Source organism: Hipposideros armiger, unplaced genomic scaffold (assembly GCF_001890085.2).
Source record: "Hipposideros armiger isolate ML-2016 unplaced genomic scaffold, ASM189008v1 scaffold_1, whole genome shotgun sequence".
In the NCBI taxonomy this organism is placed as follows: domain Eukaryota; kingdom Metazoa; phylum Chordata; class Mammalia; order Chiroptera; family Hipposideridae; genus Hipposideros; species Hipposideros armiger.
In genome coordinates, this window is record NW_017731351.1 from 9,181,394 (window position 1) to 9,195,453 (window position 14,060).

At 42.6% G+C, this 14,060-nt stretch overlaps 1 long non-coding RNA gene across 1 annotated transcript in view; it reads left to right on the forward strand.

The window, feature by feature from the left end:
• LOC109374531 (uncharacterized) overlaps positions 1–13,676 on the forward strand; it is an 84,271-nt gene extending 70,595 nt beyond the window's left edge. The window contains exons 5-6 of the long non-coding RNA XR_002122405.1: positions 6,192–6,253; positions 13,559–13,676. This is a non-coding gene — a long non-coding RNA (uncharacterized LOC109374531). The remainder of the gene's footprint in view (positions 1–6,191; positions 6,254–13,558) is intronic.
• The last annotated feature ends 384 nt before the right edge of the window (positions 13,677–14,060 follow it).

Below are 14,060 nucleotides of genomic sequence, written 5' to 3' on the forward strand. Positions count from 1 at the left end.
ATATTGTCCATATTGTATAAAATCATCCATGTTTTCATTGTGGTTATCAGAAATGTGCAATATAAAAAGTCTCATCAGCATTATTATGTTTTATAATAATGTATGTGCACAAGAGAAAAGAAAGAAAAAACACAGGAAAAACATAAAAGTCATCTGAAATATTACTAGTCCCCCAGCACATTTATAATAATGCATTTGAAGGTATGAAATATACAGTTAAATTTTTCTGAGAGACAATTTGCAGAAATGGGATTTTAGTGTTTCAAAGTAGCCACCTCTTCAAGTCTTTTGTTACGCATCATCAACAAGAAATTAAGGAAAATTGCAAAGCAAGAGGGCTGTTGCCAGCTGCCTCCATAGCACTATGTGACTTTACTCTTATTTTACATCTGTAAAACATTTGATACTTATTATTGTTTGAATTTACATTTTTGGTTACTTGAAATATCTCCTCTACCAATGAGAAAGACTTTTGTTTTCACCAGTGAGTAACAATAGAATAATAACAAATCCTTTCATGATTAATTTTTTTAAATGCCAATGATATTAAATTTTAAGCAATGCTCACTAAACATAAAGTAGTCATACACAATTTTCTTTCTCACTGGTGTAATAAATTATTTTAGTTGACTGTTAATGCTAAGTGGTATTCACATTTCTGGAAGCTACTATATTTGGATATGGTAGTAATTTATTGGATGTACTAATATTACCTATTAATATTATAGTTACTATATCAGCAAGTATATTGGTAACTGAAACCATTGAGGAATATGAGTTAGTGATATAATTAATGGTCAGGTGTTAATATAAGAGTTATGTGTATTTGTAATGTAAATTAAAATTTTTCCCTTTTGTTTCAAACTTTTCAGTAGTTTAAAAGGTATGGGAGATAATGTAATACTTAAAGTATTTTTAAATCAATAAAGCATTTTAGACCTAGTGCCCTTAAAGAAAGCTTTGCAATATTCCCCGTGGTTCTTAGTTGACTTATTTTTTTAATTAAAAAATTATATAGTACTTCTCCTTCTATCTTTAAGTCCATTTATTATCCTCAGTTTTATATTTTTGTTTTTAAATTTATTTCCAGTTATTTATAATTATATTTCTTCTTGTTGTATACTAAGTTTTCCTATGACCAGAATGCTTAGACCAAATTGTTGCTTTTTGATATATTCCCATCTCAATTTAAAAGTCATTTTTAAATAGTCTGTAGTTGACATTGGGATTTCCTCTTGCTCCAAGAGTTATTTAATATATTGGGTCGTTGGGAAAGTCATGACGCATTTTTCTATGTTTTTCAATGCAAAAATGCGTCATGACTTTCCCGACAACCCACTATTTTCTCAAGAGGCTAATGTTTTTAGGTGTACATTTGCTGTTCCTTTCTAGTTACTAAAATTTCAGTCGGTGTGTTATGGATGTATTTTGCCAGCCCTTCTCATTTCGTTATTCTCCTTTGCATTGTTATATTTACGCTTGGCAGTTCATCAATTAAATAAGAAAGGATACACTAATGCATGTGCACATTTTGTGTCACTTTCTCTCTCTCCTGGTATTTCAGGAACTTTTGCATCACACCTCTATACAATGTTATTTGGATAATTCTGTCTTCATTGGGAAATCGTGTGTTTACTTCATAAGCTTTCACCTTAGTATCTTCCTCTGATGTGTGTACACCAGCTCAATTTTGTCGGTGGTGGTGGTGGTGGTATTAGTTTAGACAGACTAATACACCAAGTTCTCCATCACCACAGGTTTGCTCATCCATCCTGCTCCCTGCCAACAAGAGTGCATGGGGCTCTGTCTCCACACGCTGCCAGGCTCTGGGCCCAGGCTGACGCTGACCAGCAGCCTCTGCCCAGAACACCACCAACTGGCAAAGCAAAGCATTGTGGGTAAGCTAACAGAGTGTTTCAATTGAGTAATATGAGTTAGTGATGTAATTGTCAGGTGTTAGTATAAGGTTATGCATGTTTGTTATGTAAATTACAGAATTCCCATGCTAAGATTTTGAAATAGTTGCAAAGAAGAAAATAGTTATTCCAAAATGATTAGCTAAATAAATATGTGTTTGTCTCAGGTTAATATGACAAGCTTAAGTTAAACGTTTGTAAGTGAAGACTCAGCTAACCAGCATATCACAGACTAGATTTTGAGTAAGATTCTTCAGAATGCTTAGCAGTCCTCAGAGTATCATTATTTCAAGAGCTGACGTTTTTAACACCTTTCTTCTGATCATCTGTAAAAATTCAATATCGGTTGCCCTTGAAGCTTTATATTTCATGCCTGGAGAAGCGATGATGAATTGGTTGGGCTTCAGAACACAATAGAAGGGTACTGTAGAACATTCGGTGCTTATCTTCTGTTGATGTAATGAAAGGACACCTTTGGGTTTTTAGTGGAAAGTCCTCATTATTTGTCATTTCTGAGGCTGATGGCGTGTGCTGCAGTATGTGGGGGTGTCCACTTGAAATCATTCATGACACAGTCGAAGGAACGCTCCAGCCTTTGCAGTCCAGCTTGCTTATGCTCACTGTGGAGGGAAAGCCCCTCCCTGCATTTTCAGAGAGGAGCGAAAATGAGTCCTTCACACCTAGGCACGCCCCACATTCTTTACACCGTCAGTGGACCCTGATTAGGAAAGCACCAGCGTTATCGCATGCCAGTAACAACAAACATGGGTCCCCTAAGCGTGACACTGAGCATTAATTAGTGCCGTGTGAAAGAATGAAGTGGATTCACAAGGAGACACCTGCCAGCCAGGTGACAAATGGCAGTTGGATAATATAGGATGTATCTTTAACAGGGTCTACAATACATAGGCGAAACAAACTCGATTATTAGTATTTTCCAATTTTCATAATAGTTTCATAAATATGAAGCTTTTCAAAACAATGTTATGCACAGGAATATTTTTATGCTCTGCAAATACGATAGTACCTAGGTATAAAACAGTGAAACACAACTGCTACAGGGACACATAACATGGCAATGAAATCTAATATATCCTATTTTCTTAGTATTCCCACATTTATGACAAAGGCACTGCATGTGTCAGTGAGAGCTGAATGTATGCCAGAAGACGGCGGCCGTGGTGGTGCAGCCAGGTAAACCCATGTCCCAGGGATGCATTGTCGGTCAGCTAGAAAGTTCCAGAATCCATCCTGAAGTGCTGTTTTCCGTCTTCCCCGCTCTCCCTGGGGTGACTCGGAGTTGCTCTTCCAAAGTCTGCAGGAGGGTGTGCTGGCTGCCTCCTAACAGTCAGAGCAGGGGCTCGGCAGTGCTAGGCAGCAGTGGGTGCAGCAGGGCGTGCCCGTTACAGAAAGAATAAAAACGGCAGCTGCCGGCAGGCACAGGTGTGTGGGCTGCATGGGAGAGGCTGGGTGGATGAGTGTGTGACCAGCACGAGGTCTGCTGTGTGCTGATGGCTGAATGGCAGGGCCTGGCTGGTAGCCCTCACCCTCCATCTGCCAACAGGCTGCACCAGCTCCATGGGGACCCGCCCCCAAGGGCATCACGTTTGCAGCCTCAGTGGCAGGGAAGAGGTTTCCTTCCTTTAAAATTTATACCTTATGTAAATTTAATCACTGCCAAGTAAATATGAGAACTAAATATATTATTCTATAGTGAACTTGAAATACAAAATTTTATATTCACACATATGGACTTTTGATTTAAATATTTAATGCTGGTCAGATACTTCCAATCTATACCTTTGCTTGGAGTTTCAGTGACGAGTGTAGAGATACCATGTGATTTGAAAATAAAAACAGGTGTAATTCTTGGCATGGTTGACAAAATCACTAAATCACTCATTAAATTACAATTTGATACCAGACATGGTGACCAGGTGACCAGGGCTGCTGGAACAGGCTTTAGGGACTGATCCCCTGATTAGGGCTCATTCTCACTGAGCCTGTGTCTCTGGGCTGTGAGCCGCACACGTGTTTCTCATTGCTTCCGTCCCGCTCAGGTGGGAGAGGGTGGGCGGGACTGGCTGGGACTGCGCACTTCCTGCCCAGGTGAGTCAGGTTCTGATAAAAACGCAGCAGGCCGGGCTCCGGGTGGTTTCTGCTGAGATCAGGCCGCGTTGAGGTCCTGGCAGCACTGGGTCCGGGGTGCTTTGTGCCCGAGTCTGATCGGTGAGTTCCTCTCTGTGCTCCTCTGTCGGTCTCCCCAATCTTGGAGGCAGTGGTTCCCTGTTTCCTCGTCTCTCCTGGGGATCCCAGAAGAACTGTGGGTGTTTCAGTCCCTGAGCTGTTGGCGTCCCAGCTCTTGTGTTTGGGACCGGAGACCCGGCCAGTGTTCCTTTTTTCTCCCCTCTTAGAATTCCCATGTCTGCGCCCATTACCCAGGTGTCCTGAACGCTGCCTGCTTTCCCATCAGAGCCCTTAGCATATTGACCAGATTTGGTAGAAATCCCTGGTCCGATAATCCCAGCACCTGCCATGCTGGTCTCCCGTGGTTCGGTCTCTTCAGCGTGTTTTTCACCTTGTGACCTCCGGGTGACGTGTGTTTGGCAACTTGGGGGGAAAGGCAGAGTCGTAAAGAGGCCACAGTGATGTGAGGAATGGGGAGCCCTCCTGTGGTCCTAGGGTGATAACTAGCCTTTGGGGAGCTGCCCCCCTGAACTGTGAACCTTACCAGGGCCTCTCACCCCCCTCCCCCCTTCCTGGGACAGGCTGGGTGGGGGTGTGGAGCTGGCCTTTTCTCCCCATGTGACATTAGAGCCAGCTGCAGTCGGGTGTCCTCGGCCCCAGGGGGGTCAGGCTCCGGTCAGACTGTTCTCCAGAGAGCAGCCCTGGTTAGAACCATGGAAGGTTCCAGCACATTTCAAAATGGCTCCTTTCCTCCCTGTGCTAGAGGGGGAGGCTTGACTCTGGTGGTTACTGAGAACCTGGCCAGGCTCCTGGAGGTAAAACTCCTCCATGTCTGGGTGCCCAGGAGGCTGTAACTCAGACCTGTCCTCACAGAGTCCCCCATTTTGTTTGATCATACCTTGTGGCTGTTTTTTTCAGTTTTCTCAGATTTTTACTAGTTACGATGGAATCACGACTTCTAAGCTTCTTACCTGCTTGACTATAAACCAGAATTCAAATAGTTTATTTTTTTAAGTTGGGAATTTTTTGAACATTTTAGAAAAATACAGTAGGGAAGGCAGATTTGGTGATTCAAGTTAATCGTTGAACTAAATAGTCAAGTAAATAACGAGATGGTTCTAGGGTAAAAGTTCGGTCTATTGATTGATAATTTGCATGGAGTCTTTTGGAGTTATCATGGTATTAACTTCTTAGGTAATTGCTTTCACAGGGATTCATGTTGGAATTTAATTGCTGAGATTTCTTGTAGGTCCTACATTCTTTACATAAACATGATTGCTTGGAAACTTCCTTAATGTGTATTTTTTCTTATTACTGTAGTAGCAAATATTTATTTCTTTACACAAAATATTTTGTGCTCTTGGAAAGTTAAAATTGAAAAATACTTTTGCAAAGTTCTCTTCTTTTGTGAATAATTTTATGATAAAAAGAGTGGAGGCTGCATTTTGAAAAGATTCGTGTGACAACCCACTTCTACCTTTAGCACCTTGTTCTTCGAGACCCCCAGCTTGCTTTGTTAAAGAATATTAACTCACATAGATATACCCAATACTTAAGAGAAAGGTTAATTGGGCTTCATATATTCCTCAAGTTCTCTTACATCCCCAGTTTATCATTTCTTAGAAAAAATTAAGTATTATCTTTTAAAATCAAGGGAATTGGAAAAATGTCCATGTGAAAACTGAATTCTATCATTTATTTTGTTTTACATATGGGATATATAAAAGTATTGTGAACAATAATATAACATTACAATAAATGAAAATGCTTTTTTCTTTACAAGTTTGATGTTATAATTACTTGGGAGATATATAATTACAAATATTTTATTTCAAAGGATACTTGCCTCTATAGCACAGATTGTAAGAATTGTCAAAGCTGTATTGTAGAAAACTACTAGAGAATTAATTAGAAAAGAGACAAGAATCAGAGAGGATAGATAAAGGGACATTTTTAATAACACCAACCACTATCATATGTCTTGGATTCCTGCTCTTGGAATGATAAGCTTTTTCTTGTGAAAAATGAATATTTTCATTTATTTATGAAATCATTCAAAAGCAATGAAGGCTACCTTCTCTGTTCCAGGCAATTTTGTACCACCTATACAGTGATGAACCAGAAGCCGTCTCTGCCTGCCCAAAACTCAGGTGAGGACTTGGATAAGGACTTGTCTTCCAAACACGTAATTCTAATTTCTAACACAATTCTTTTGTAATGTCTAACACATAATTTTTACATTCAGTGTTTGTGTATTAGATTGTCTTGATCAACCATAATGCTGAAAACAGCTTATAAAGATGAAAGTTAGACTTGAAAACGTGTCCTAAGGGAAGCGTGGACTTGGGGCCCAAGATCATGAGAACAGAGAGAGGGGCAGACACTTGCTGAGATCCTTTCTCAGAGGAAAGTGTCCCCTCAGGTGGTGACAACTTTCACAGCTGTGTTTGAGAAGTTGATACCCTGAGCAGAGCTTCCGACAGTCATGATTAATACAAATTAGAGCCTATTAAGGGCTAAGGTCTCTGAAAAAAACACCCAAGGTGTTCGTTGGGCCCCTAGCAGCACAGGTGAGTTCAACATACAGTAACTTTTCAGGGTCAAAAGCCCAGATTTAAATATCTCACTTTCTTTTCGAATTAAAGTAAGCAAAACGGGTGTCTGTACACTAGGTACCTATCAGAAGAAAGGAAAATGATACTGGGATGCAAATAGTATCATAGCAAGTTTCAGTTATTAATGAAAATTTTCATGTAAAGCACACAGCACAATCCAAACATCTTACTCATGTGAGAGGATGGATCATGACAGAGCAACAAGAGAAAAAAAGACCGTGGAAACATGACTTTTTGTGTTAGGATTAATCAGATACCTTAAGGTTATTCAAGCAATGGAGATACAAAATGAAATTTCAAGGAAGACCTGGCAATTATAAAAGTAATTAAATGGAAATGTTAGGCTAAAAAAATGCAATAAAATAAATTCAGTAATGCAAAGAGAATTTCACTTCTGCTTGGGATGCAAATAGGTGTGTTCACCTCTTGCTTTTATGGTAAGAGAAAGAATTAAAGTGGCGCCTGCCTGGAAGCACAGACCGGCAGTGGGCGGGCCTTGCACAGGTGAGTGGCAGGCTATGGTCGGTCACACACCCACAGGGTCAGTCCTGGCAGGTAAGGAGGCTCCTGCCAAAGACTGCAAGGTTTCTGCGTATAGAACAGACAAGTGAGATAACAATGCAGCATGGAACTGGCCCACCACACACACAGCCGTGTTTTGCATGTCGTAACAATCCTCCATGCCCTTGTTAAATTTTTGCAGAGGTAATGGAAGTAAGTGTAGCACTGCTAAACACAAAGTAGCTACAGACATGGTGCCTGCGACGTCTGAACACAAAGATCTTCTGGAAGGCCACCTCTACCCAAGCATCCGTGTCACATGCAAGTAGACATACCTTTAGGCAATTATGGTAAAAGCAGTGTCATTTTATGGATTTGATGAAAAATAGTTCCACAAATCCAAGAAGCTCAGTGAATCCTACATCCTGCAAATATTCAAAATAATCAAACAATATAATTAAAATACTGAAAGTAATTAAGTCAACCTAAAATTCAAAAATCATCTTCAAAATTTAAGGTAGAATAAAGACATTTTCAGAGAAACAAGAGCTGAAGGTGTTCATTACGAGCCAAACTGTACTACAGGGAATTTTAGAAAAAAATAAGGTAAAATTCTTTGGGCTGAAAGAAAGCCTACCGGTAGGAAACTCAGGTATTCAGGAAAGACTGAAGCACTGCAGAAATATTACAGGAGAAGGTAAATATAAATGACTCAAATAACATAGTTTTATTGAAACACATTTGCCTGTTCAAAAACGGAGTCCTCCTTCCAACCGTCTCCCAGCGTCCGTCTGGTCCATGAGCCTGCAGTCCCAGCTAATTAACATCTGACTGCAGCCTCACTGGACAGCCCTCGTTAGTACCACCCAGTCAGATAGTTTCAAAATTCCCCACAAACAGAGGCCGGGAGATAGATAAATGGTTGTTCAGTTTCTGGTGTGACGTGTTACACAGCAATTGATAACCTATGTCTTTGGTGAGGATGACTTTTGTTTTTCCTTTCAAATATCGCTTTTTTTCTGATCACACTAGCTAAGAATTCTTTTACAATGTTGAATATAAGTGGCAAGAAGAGAAAACCTTGTCTTATTCCCAATTTCAGGACTAAATCATTTCACCATGAAGTAGCATGTTTTCTGTCTTGTATACGCACTTTATCATGTTATAGAAATTTTCTGTATCCCTAGTTTGTTAAGAAGTTTGAAAAAATCGATATTGAATTATCTTTTTCCCCATCCATTAAAATGTTCACTTAGGGCCGGCTGAGTGGCTCAGTTGGTTAAGAGCTCGCTCAAGAGTTTGAGCTCTGAGCAACAGCGGTTCGAGTCAGCCCGAGCTGAGCAGCCATGAGCTGCCAACAGGTGGCGGGATGGCTCAGCTAAAAAAAAAAAAAAAAATCACTTAATTTCTTTTTTACTGGTAAAGGTAAATGTCATTGATTTTCAAATATGAAACTCCCCGTGTATCCCTAGAATAAGCCCACTCAATCACAGTGAATTGGCCTTTCTGTACTTCAACACAATTGAATGAAAAATTATAGAGAGACTAGTCAGTGACTTTCCTTTCCTCCTGCGTTGTCTTCGCCGGTTATTAAGATTTTCTTGGCCACATAAATTAGGCTGAGAAGTGATCCGATATTTCATTAGTAGAAGGGTTTGTGTAGGACTGGTATTATTCTTAAATATTCAATGGACTTGACTGGTGAAGCCATCTGGACCTGGGGCTTTCTTTGGTGGAAGGGTTCCACTTGGAATTACCTAATATTCATTTAGATTTAGTGTGGGTCTGCTCTGGTTAATTATTCCAGTTTTTGTCTCAAACTGTCCTTACTGTTTTCTTTGTAAGTATATGACATTGGATATAGAATTTGAGTTTGGCGATTGTATTATTTCAGCACTGACACAAGCCCCAAGACCAAATAAGAGAATTAGTGGCAAACAGATCTTATTTGGGGAGGAAAAGTTTCCTCTTTGGAAGATAAAAGAAATGAAGTCACATATATGGTGAGGCAAGATTTCAGATGGCCAAATTCTTGAGCAGAGACCAGCCATGGAATGAAATAATACTATTACTGATGGGGGTGGGGGGGGTGTGGAAACAAAACACTAGAGATGATCTATTATCCCCTTATTTTAAGGACAAAGAAAATAGCATCAGAGTCATGAAATAGCCTTTTAGAGTTCATAGAGCTTCTTAGTGGAACCTGTGCCCCTAAGTTCATAGCCTGAATTGAAAATAGCCACTACATCAACATCATTGTGTTAAGTAAGATGTGCCTGCCGGTAAAGTGGGGGTAGCAGACATGAATACAGCAGGGGACAGACCACGTCACTGGGGGAATCCAGTGACCACAGTGCTGGGAGCTCTTACCAATGTTTTTGTCCAAATTCTCTGTAGGAAGCACATATTGAGGTCCCAAGCTATCTGCATCTGGCCTCGTATCGTAGTCATGCATTTTAAAATAACTCTGTAATAAAAAGTATTGACATTTTTATACTTCTAAATTGGTCATATTAGCATACTGCAAAAGCAAAAACATATTAAAAATAAATGACTCTGATTCTAAAAAGTGCAAAGGAATTCAAGTAGCTGGGAATAAGTAACTATAAATGTGAATGTCTTGGGCAGTAAATACTCTTTACAGCTCTATCATGATTTCAGCTCATCTGGGAGAAGCTATGTGTCAATATTACCATATAAAGGGCAGAGATGACTTCGTGGGGTGAAGTTTTAAGTGAATTGAGGTTTGCTGGCACTAGTACTGTAATATATCTGCAGACACACCAAGTATGTCATTGGAAGAGCAGCTTCCAAGTATTGGATTGTGTCTTCCCCCAAATTTCATATGTTGAAGCCCTCACCCTCTATAGTGTGACCTTATTCAAAGCAGGACCTTTAGGGAGATAATTAAGGTTACGGGGGGTCATAAGCAGAGGGACCCTGATCTGATAGGACGGTGTCCTTAGAGGAGAAAACATCAGAGCCCTCTCTCTGCATATGTGCATGAGGACCGGCCATGTGAGGCCACAGCAAGGTGGTCCTCTGCAAGCAGGAAGAGAGCCCTCCCCAGGACCCAGCCCTGTCAGCACCCTGATGGCAGACTTCAGCCTCAGACTGGGAGACATAAATTGGCAAAGCAGTTTTGGCATGGCTGCCCTAGCCGACTGGCACAGTATGCTCGTCACAGATGAGTGTCACAGGGTGCGGAGCTGTATCTGGAGGCGGCACTGTCAGTCTAGCTGTTGGCAACACTTACCTGTGAGAGAAGGATGCTGGAGACAAAGTGGATCATAGCGCCAGAGCTGCTTAGAGAGTGAGAGCTCCATGAATGGGTGCTTCAGGCAGGAATAGGAAAGTGCTTTCTCGTGTGTGTTCATCCAAATCTTCCCCTCCAGGGATGTGTTTCCAGGAGTAGGAGAAAACTCATAAATCAGTGGGTGTTTGTTACGGCTCTTTGGACGTGAGCCTTAGAAACATCCACACAGTGGTGCTACAGGAGGATGTAGGTGGCGCTGGGAAAATGGGGAGTGAATAGTCCCTGTACTCGATAAAGAGAATGCCTTTCTGTTCAGTTACAGAGGTTTTTTCAATTTGACATTGCCATTCCTTGTAGTAACACAAAATAGTAATGACAAAAGCAAGCTGTGTGGTAAGCCTGCAGATCAGCAAGCACATGAGTATGCCTTTTTTTTTTAAATTTCTTTGTGAACCAGCGAGGCCAGTGCTGGACAGCATCCAGACTGTAGCAGCACTGAGTACATACAGAGCCTGCCCTCCACGATGCGCAGACGCTCGTGGAGATGGCTTCTCAGCACATGGACGCTGAATTTCCCAGTGTTCCAACAGCAACGATGCTGATAGTGTCAAACAGAAGAAGGAAATGAGTGTGTGCTGTTTGTTAAAGTCACACATCATTTCACAGGTGGATAACTCTCATTAAGAGAAGGGTGCGTATGTAAAGAAAGCATGGAGCGAGCCAAGCAGGCTCTGTGGGAACTGTTCCTTCACAGGCCTGTGAGAGCCACGGTTCGCCCAGCTTACCTGTCAGAACGCCCACAGCAATGGTGCTTGAGAGAAAAAACAATTCAGGTCTTAGAAGTCCTTGCTCTTCTCCACATTGGCAGCTCTTGCTACCTGGCTGGAAGCACAAATAACAAAAGCTGATGGAACTGCCCAAAAGAGAGAGAGAAGGAGTTAGCAATGGGACTGGGATGACACAATGAAGACATGCATAGCTACACGTAAATGAAGCTGGCATCAGATCAGCAATGTAAATTAGAGGGAAAAAACAAGGAAGGGGTAAAAAGGTAGGCTCTGACTATTTTCACAGCACAAAAGCTATGGTTAAAAGTCAGGTCCAAACGGAAGCAGAGAGTGCTTTTATGCAAAGGAGGTATTAGATCACCAGACGGAAGTTAATTTAATACACAGCAAAGAGGTTCATTAGAAAAATTTGTTAGCAGTCAGATTTCTAAGGTGATTATCCTTTCACTAAAAGGGAGAAACTGGGAAACAACTACACATTTTTTGTTTGTTTCTGATATATAGATAGTGTTTTTAAGGGAGGAGAGAAAGGTAAAAGTTTTTTATTGAATGAGTGAAAGTCATTGTTTACCAGATAAAAGTAAACACTATGGAAAAATAGTTTACATTTACTATGAAAATTGTCCCATGATAATAATCCTTGAATTCAAAGTAAGGAGGCTAGTTTTCGTGATTTGCATATGATTATATTGAAACTCCTTATTGGTTGGGACCTAGAGAGCGAGAAGTAGCAATCATTCTAGTCTTCTTGGTGAGACGTTTGCGTGCCAGAGGATAGCGAACAAATCTGACCAAAGTTCAGGGGTCTCCTGCCTCTGTGGGTTCCTGGGGTCCAGTGGGGTGAGCCTTGTCGAGAGAGTCCTTCTCAGGTGAAGGCCACGTTGTTGGATTCGGCTCGTCCTGTAGCCAGAAAGGAAGCACAGTGCCTCGGAGGTGCATGTCCGTTTGGGAGGCGGCATGTCCCTCGTTTGGGCGTGTTACTCCAGCCCATTTACCAGGTGACCTGAAGAGTGGCTAGAGCTGAGGGAGGCGCTGGACAAGAGAAGCCTCTGCCAAGTGCCCAGGCCGCTGTGGCAGCGGCCCTGCCCAGGGCACGTGCCCAGCAGCTGCGATGGTGCCTGAAGCGTCAGGGGCAGGTGGGGGTGCTGCCTGGAGCCTTTGTCAGCCCCTGCGGGTGGGCCGTGGTCCGGCCCCGAGGACGTGGGTGCGAAGCCCTGCCATTCCCCGCAGAGAACGGCTCTTCCTGTTAGAAACAGCCCTTGGCCTGTCCCTGGTCCTTAGTAGAGACTGAGGAGCTGCCTCAGCTGCCCATCAGGCGCTGGGTGTTATCCGGCCACCAAGCCTCGCGCCGGGCGTGCACAGCAGCAGTCCATCCTCAGATGGAAATGTACAAACACAATGAGGCCAGAGCAGGCCCTGCAGGCACAAGTAAGGGATGCAAAGAAGTGGCAGCTGTCCCCGGTCCCCACCCCTGCTGCTCTGCCTTCTCCCCCAGCCTGCACCTGTGGTTCTGTTGGGGTGTCCCCTACAGTCAGTTGACAAAGGAAGACAAGACTCAGGCCTGGTTTCCAGATGGTTCCAGTAAAGCGCCCTGACCACACGAGGTGCTTGCTGAAGACAAAGGGGAGATGGAATGGGCTGTGTTAGAAGGTGGTTATGCACCCCAACTCTGGCCACATGGCCAGTGCAGATGCAGGACTGTGGCTCAGGCACCTGTGCTCCTTGTCTCATCATGCACATGTGTGTGTGTGAATAAAGTGTTTCATATTCCATCATCACACTGCAAAAGATGTACTGACTTAGTATCATAGTGTCTAAGTTATGGGATCTCAAGCGACATCACCAAAGGACTTACCTCTTCTGGGAAGAGGCTGGCGTGTTTCCACGTGCATGCAGGGTAACTGGATCATGGGAGGCAGAAGTAGGACCTCGTTATGGTCTTGATTTGGATATTAAGGATGGCTTACAGAGGTGAGCGTGGGTGCCAGTTGTCAAGGGCTGGACTTGGGATGGTTAATGCAATGTGTCAACTTGCCCTGGCCACCGAGTGCCCAGATGTCTGGTTAAACAGCATTTCTGGGTGTGTCTGTGAGGGTGTGTCAGGAGGAGGCGAGCCTTTGAAAGTGGATGAAGGCAGATGGGCCCCCCCAGGGAGAGTGGGCATCGTCCAACCCACTGAGGACCCAGACAGAACAAAAGATGCATAAGGTGGCATTCTGTCTCTCTGCCTGACGTCTTGTCTGTCCGCACCTGCCCTTGTCGGGAACTCACCTCGCTGTTGCTTCTGGTTCTCAGGCCTTCGGACTCTGAACTTACACCACCAGCTGTCCTGAGTCTCCAGCTGCTGAGAAGATGGCGGACAGTGGGACTTCTCAGGCTCCGTGACCACGTGAGTCAATTCCTTATGTTAAACATCATGTGTAATGGAAGTATCCATGCGTATATATTCTGCTGGTTGTTTCTCTGGAGATCACGGCCCAGGACACTGTTTGTGAGGATGTGTGTCTGAAAAGAGGGATGGGGTGGAAAGACACAGTGACAATAGGGATCTATAAACACACCGAAAATTAACAAGAGATGTATTTACAACTTAAAAGAAAAAAATGTATGTTTTTGCTCCTCATTTTCCCAATGTTTAGAGTATAACATAGAATGCTATCAGAAAAGTTCTTTCTTTTAAAAAGAAAAACCTGGAGAAAGGTATGTTTCCCTGAGAAACTTAATTGATGAAAATACTTTGAGAAAAACTCTGTATGCCATCCATCCTTGTGGAGAAATGAGCTGTTAGAAAATATTG